This window comes from Pteropus alecto, unplaced genomic scaffold, assembly GCF_000325575.1.
Source record: "Pteropus alecto unplaced genomic scaffold, ASM32557v1 scaffold76, whole genome shotgun sequence".
Lineage (NCBI taxonomy): Eukaryota > Metazoa > Chordata > Mammalia > Chiroptera > Pteropodidae > Pteropus > Pteropus alecto.
Genome location: NW_006443138.1, coordinates 2,041,362 through 2,048,735, shown reverse-complemented (window position 1 = coordinate 2,048,735; position 7,374 = coordinate 2,041,362). Strand labels below are relative to the sequence as shown.

Here is a 7,374-nt window from a genome sequence, read left to right as displayed (position 1 = left end):
CTTCGCGCGGATGAACGACCGGGGCGCTTCCCGAAGGCGGACACCGGCTCCGGCGCTGCGATAAGAAACGCAGGCACAGCCCAGGTGTCCCCAGCCACATGTTCCCCAGGACCCTGCAGGGCAATCCGGTACACCTCTGCAGGAGGCGAGAATAAAACAAAAACCCCGGAAAACTGAAATCGGACCGGGCGGCGGGATGAGTAGCTGCGGCGGCAGCTCCGCGCGCGCGAGGACACACAACCCGTTTCGCGCTCCGCTGCTCCTGTGCGCCCGGACGAACCATAGAGATCACTTAAGGAGGCTCGCGCGCTACTCCCCAACACGTGACTGCCCCGCCAGGCCGCCCCCCCAGCGCCGCCATCTTACATCCGGGACAGAGGCGGCGTCCGCTTTCCCCGCCTTGGCAAGCTTCAACGAGTCACTAGAAATCAGCCCCCAAACGGAGGGGGAGAATCGATAACACGTCACCAAGGTGGTGAGGCCGCGGGCTCTGACTCCCAATCCGCTTAACGGAGCAAAGTGGAGCCCTTAACTTCTCCCGGTCTTTGCCCGCAAAGAAAATGGCGGCACTCACCGCCGTCTAAGTAGACACGTTGTAGTCTTGTCTGGGGTTTAAAGTTTCCGGCACCTCCTTTCCTATCCGGCTAGGACACAGCCATTTGCACTCCACCCCCCAGCGTGGCCACCGAGCTACATTCCGCAGAAAACCGGCGGGAAAGCTGCTGCACAGCTCGCTTTAATGCGCAGGCTCCCGGGACTTGTGGGTTTTCTGGGTTTTTTTTTTTTTTCCTTTTTCTTAAAGGCCAAGTTTGGGAGAAGGGCCGACTTCCCTGAGTCTTGTCTGCTGCCAGCCCAGACGAGTTACTTTTTTCTCCCATTTAGGAATTTTTTGGAGTAAGTTTACAAATCGTTTTAAAGAAAAAGTAAGCAGGGCTTGTCAGATAAAATACAGAACGTCGAGTTAAGTTCGAATTTCAGATCAACGAATAATTTTTTAGTATATATGTCCTCTACTAAAAAAAAAAAAAAAAAACCCACAGTTATCTGAACTTCAAATTTAACTGGACGTCCTATGTTTTTATCTGCTAAATCTGGCAAATCCTATTAGTCATCATTCTCCTGAACACCCACACTACATACAACAAAAGGAAGGAATGGAGGAATTGGAGAGAGTTCAAACTTGGGACTGACTGTGTGCAGAGACTTTGATTTTTTTATGGAAGCCATAGGGCTAAGGTCCAGACTTCGAAATGTGGCAACAACGCATAAGGGGCATCCATGGGTATTTATTTCCTTTTTTGGAAAAGTAAGGTTTTCCCCCTTAAACCAACACAATAAAATTTTTAATAACATACTCTCGGCCAAGAAACTTGTTGCAAATTAAAGATTACATAACTTTTTTTTTGTTTCTATCCTATATGGTATTGGTGATGAAACACCATTTGTTGAAGAACAAGTTTTCAAATTAAAAAGCATCCTCTCTGACGTTTCAAAATACATAATATGCAAATTCAAGGGAGGAAAAAAACATGCCCACCAGCAGATCTCAACGTTATGCTTATTCTCATTTTAAAGCAACTGTTAAAGGTAGTTTGCCTGGGATGTCCAATCTGAACTATTTCCAATTAACAATATGTATTATTTTTGTGTGTAAGTGGAAGATACTGGTAATTAAATGCTTTATTTGACAAAGCATAAATTCGACCATGCATCAGAATGATGCTTATCAGAAAGTCCACAGAAACTTCGCTAGTAGTTTCATTATGATTCACACAACCCTGTCCTGATAAACAATGATTGGGTTACTAGGGCACCACCCCTCACTGCTCCTTCACTGTACAGTGGACCACATTATCCTGCACCATAGCAAATGACACTTGTCACAATAGTACAGATTTTCAAATGGTCTTTAAACAGTTGTTCAGTCTACAGCATACAGATACATCAATAAAGTTTCCAACTAAATTTACTCATTATACTAATTGTACAAAGATTCATTTCCACAATTAATCTTTTTTGACAGTGCTGACAACAATGTATTCATCATCCAGATACGATATGCTGTTATCAACTCTTTAAAATTTTCCTCCACCCATAATATCCAGAAATTAAGCACCTTTTCCAAATGTGACCATCCTCATCTAATCAATTCTTCATGACCTCACAGCAGGAAAATTGCAACAGCTTCCTCTGTTAGCTTTTTTTTTCCTCCACTCTATCCTGCTTATAACGGCAAGTTTATCTTCCTTAGTTTCATAATTTGCTTCTAAAAAAATCCAAACTTCTGCCATCTCAAATCTAAACTACTCTACTTGGTTTTCAAGGAATTTCATCAATGAGCTTCAATCTCTCACCCTCAACTTTGTTTCACACAACATACCAAAATATACTATCAGTTTCCTCATATTTCAGATATGCCTTGCTCACGTTGTCTTTACCTGAAATACCCTCCGATATCCTTTGGAACCATCCAAATCTACCTAGCCATCAAGGCCCATTGTAAGTTCCGTATCCACCATTGAGCCTTTCCTTTTTTTTTTTTTACTGATTTTCCTTCTTAATACTAATAGTAATAATAACCTGAACTGTAGAGGATTAGGTTAAGGATTTTTATTTTATGATCCCTTATTATTCTGTACTTGTCTTCCACAGTACTTTGCACATTTAAGGTCTATATTCCTTGAAAAACTGTAAACTCCACGAGGGTAGAGACTAACCCAATGCCTAACACATAAAAGGAGCTAAAATGTCGACATGAGTACTTAATTATATAGTCTTGAATTTAGTATTATTTCATGTATGTGGTTTATTCAACTAGCTATAAAAACCTAAGAGCCTCTAATGACTTCTTCCACATACAGCAAAGACACAGTTGAGTACATAGTAGATTCTTAATATGCAGTGCTTGTCCAGTAAAAGGCAAAACATTTTATTTATATAACGCCCACCCAGCAATAACCATGTGCCAGGGCCAATGCTTTGTAACACTCCTTTTTAAGTCCTAATAAAGAACTCTGAGTTAAACACTACTAACTCCATTTTACGTGAGGAAACCAAAACAGGTGAACTAATTTTGCCCCAGGTCACACATCTAGTAAATAACAGAGCTGGAATTTGAATTTAGGAAGCCTGGCTCAAGACTGGGCTCTTAACTATTATGCTATTGCTTATAATATAACCTCTTATAACGAACTACAAATCAGTAAACTATTTCAAACTGTCTTGGATTAATAAAAACACAATGCAGCTCTGGAGGTCATAGTCATAGACAAAACTTTTTTTTCCACAGTATTTGAAGTTCTTTGGTATGTGTATTTGTCCCAATGCCTATTCATGGAAAGAGTACTTGTGTAAAAAGTATTTTCACTTTATTTTAGTAAGGCTTGGATTTTAATGGAGTGGGAATCTTTTTTGTAAAATATGACACTAACATGTTGCAGTGGAGAAAACTGCTTTTGAAAGTAAGACATGCTAATTCACAGACTTTAGCTATGTGACTCTAGGCAAGTCACTTCAACCTCTAAACCCTGACTTCCTCCTCTGTAAACTGGGTATAATAATACCTTCCTTTCAGGATTGCTGTGAGGATTTTATTCTTTATAGGAATAACATAGGTAAAGCCCTGGCTGACACTAGGTACTCCAGAAATTATGATTAAAATTAGAAATTAAGAAAATTATTATAACTACACCTATACATATTAAGCAGGAATTTTTCGGTATTATACATTTTTACACAATTCAGTCTCTCAAAAAAGAAACTTTAAAACAAACTATTTTTCTTTGAGAGGTGGAGGGATGGTCTAGCATTGCTATAGGTAGTCTCAAAATTAGCCACGCTAAATTAAAAATAGGAATGCTTGTAAAACAAATGATTAAGAGTCTAATCCATATGAGGATTGTTTTTTTTACTTGACCTAGAATTTTTAAACAAAGTCCTAAATCTGCTTTCCTTCAAAAGTGCTAAGATATTTCGTAATTTCCTTTTGACTATATTCTTTTATTTTTTAATTTTATATATTAAGTTTCAACACAGCTCTCAAAAACACATTGTTATACTCTTATAAAGTTTTCCCAAATTGACCACACATGTAAGCCATCCTAAACATATTTAAATTATTACTTATGAAGTCTTTTAAACAGAGGCAATGATGTAGGATGTCACTAATGTGTTGAACCTAGTGGGGATGAGAAAGCAAACAAAGTCTATTAGAGAAAAAGTGAATCACCTATCATATCTGAAAGTATATTCTCCAAGTGGTTATGCTTTTAAGTTATACCGAGAAAACTAGCACTGCTGGAACAATTAAAAACTAGAGTCAAGCTGAGTGGTAACTGTAAAACAAATTAAAGATCTATACAGTCACAGCTATAACTACGTAGTTTTTGTGAAAAATCTTTCCTGGCCACAAAGAAAATTTGAGTCTGAGTCCAAGAGACTTTCATGATTATAATATGTAACTGATACATCTCAACAACATAAAAATTGTAAGGAGAAAGTTTAACAACAGCAGTATTACTTTCAAGAACTGTGTTGGGACCTAAAAAAGAAACTCACAAAATTAGATAAATATATCCAGTCTGACATAAACACCATATGGTAACTGCCTTAAGAGACAGGAGTTGTATGTTATGTGTTAAAATTATGACACAGAGGTAGTAAAAGCTGGAAAGCAAATGCAATTTGCACAGTTGGGTCTCAAGTCTAATATTTTATTATATTTTTTTAGATATAAAGAATAAAACTGCAATACTATATAGCTTTGGAGTTTTTCTCCTATATAGTATACTTCACAGAAAGAAGCAGTCATTATTATACTGCAATAGTTTTCCAAATAATGCATGGTTTCAGAGATCTTTCCTATTTGCACAATTTATTGAATGCCAGTTTAAAATAAAACTTAATGTAACTAAATTTGTATCAACTGAAAATAATATCAAAATTAAAAGATAAATAATTTTCTTTTTTTTTACCTGAGGGGCTAGAATCAATCCCACAATGTAATTAGGAATGTTTCAACTGACCTCTGTATCGCTGTAAGGACCAAGCACATGGATACCAAATACATCATCTTAGGAAGACCCGGATATGAGCATTATAACATTATAGGTCTTCTGTCAAAAGAATACTTCTTTACAATGGAAAAGCAGAAACAGCTAAAAAACATGAGCAATATGCTCCTTAAAAGTAGGCAGTACAAATATTATTATAAATCAATAAATAATATTTAGATAACATAAACCTAAAATAGCTCAAAACATCTGCCTTCAAAAACAAAAAGCCACCCCCCCCCAAAAAAAAGACAAAGTAAAAAAGAATAATTAATAAAAACACATTTTAAAGACTTCCTTTTGAGAAAAGCAGTATAATCTATCACATAACAGAAAAGACATGATTATTCCAAGTTAGGTGCTAAATTCATATTTATAGCAATCTCATTTTGTGAGCATACTGGTTGCTGAATTCTGTGGATTCGTATAGTAGGAACTCTATGCACAAATTCGACTTGTTCAGCTATTTTGAAACAAAAGGGGGACTTGACCTTTGAAGAAAAGCAATGGTGGCCAAAGTAGAAGGTATTTCCAAAGTCTCATTTAATAGAAAGACAGTTAGCAAGTGGTTCTATCACTAACATCTCTGCTTCTTTTGAATAAGGTATAGGTGAAATTAGAGAAAGAGCTGGAAGAGAAGCAGCAGAAAATAAAAGAGGAATGAAAGGAGAAAAAGAGAAAATTTAGGGAAAGTATAAAAAGATAAGGTAAACATCGAATTTCAAAAAAAAGAAGAAACTGAGAAAAATGTATAGTCGAAGGTCTCAATTAGGGTATCTTATTAAATTTATCAAACGACTTGAATAGTTCCCTTAAGAATGTCATGAAATCAACTCTAAATTCAAACTATGTAATTTTTTTCTCTAAGGAATTAGTGAGAACTCATTGGTTATCATCTTCTTTTTAGAGATTAGAAAACGAAGGCTTTGAAAAGTTAATATAACTGAAATAAGAGGCAGAGAGAGACTCTACTCCTCATTGCCTCACAATTAATCAAGATTACTAAGGGTATTTATATTCTCAGTAGGACTCATTGCATGCTCCTTTAAAGAGAGCCAACACTGCCAGTGCATTCAAAATTACTAGATTTACAAGAAATTGATATTTAACTCCTCTGAAATAGTTTTATATAAATCAAGATACAAAGATATTAGAATTTTCTTTCCCAATGTACAGAAATTTTTCATTCAAATTGAAAGCAATTCTTGTGGTATGAACTCCCATTCATTCACTCTATGAAGGATAATTTAAAAGAAACAGCACTACGACCATGCCACCTTGAACGTGCCCTATCTTGTCTGATCTTGGAAGCTAAGTAGGTTTGGGCCTGGTTAGTATTTGGATGGGAGACCACCTAGGAATACCAGGTGCTGTAGGCGTTTAAATAAAACAGCAAAGTTCGTTCTAATAATGTAGATAAATACAACCCAACACCACCAATCACAGTAAAAGGTGGTACCTTACACAAGATAAGCATATCCGCTAAAATGCCAAACCTGTTAAATAGCAATCTAAAGAACATACTGAGCTGCTGACAATGATTTCATGAGACCATTTTTGTCCACATCTGTGGTAGTTTTCTATTAAAAAAAAAAACAAAAACCAAAAAACAGTAATTCACAATATTATTGGCCTGGACACTGATTCATTACAAGGGCTTCTAAAGCTCCAGTATTAATATCTATAGCAATCACAGGTAGGTGAGTTCCTGAAAGTATTCTGCCTTCGCTAGACAGACTTTACCTACATACAGCAGTTGGTCTCTTGAGGAGTTAGCTGCCCAACTGAATTATTCTACATTTGAGAATATGTTAGTCATTATGTAATAACTACACTGTCTTTCATTAACACAAGTGTAATGACAACCTCATTAACACTTTTGAGTTGTTTTCTAACACTGTTCAATAATTTATGCTATTTCATCCTCAGTTTCTTATCTGACCCTTTGGCCATATGGTTACCTGGGATTAGTGGTACCAAATTATGACAATGAACAAAATACTCTAAGGTTATAGTGAGAAAGGGCAAATAATCCAGTTGTTGTTAACCTGCTATAGAATTAATTTAATTGCTATTCTTCAGAATAAAATATATATGCTTAATTGTTCATCTCTTCTTTCTGGTGCTACATGTAATTTAAGGAATATAGCAAGAAAGAGTTGAATCAACAATCATATAGGAGAAAAACAGGTAAAAAACAACATAGCTGTTAAAATAATAAAATTAAAAATGAAAGCAAATAAAAATGGTTCTAAGGCAAACCATTATGCATTTTCTTTTTCTTTTGGCACCTAACAGGTTCCTAGTAAATAAATATTACTCA

The 7,374-nt window shown here is 36.2% G+C and overlaps 1 long non-coding RNA gene and 1 pseudogene across 1 annotated transcript in view; one reads left to right on the top strand and one right to left on the bottom strand.

Moving 5' to 3' along the window:
* LOC112472279 overlaps positions 1-2,195 on the bottom strand; it is a 71,770-nt gene extending 69,575 nt beyond the window's left edge. Inside the window, exon 1 of the long non-coding RNA XR_003043605.1 lies at positions 575-2,195. This is a non-coding gene — a long non-coding RNA (uncharacterized LOC112472279). The remainder of the gene's footprint in view (positions 1-574) is intronic.
* A 4,116-nt stretch (positions 2,196-6,311) lies between these two features.
* On the top strand, positions 6,312-6,430 carry LOC112472466 (annotated as a pseudogene).
* Positions 6,431-7,374: the final 944 nt, after the last annotated feature.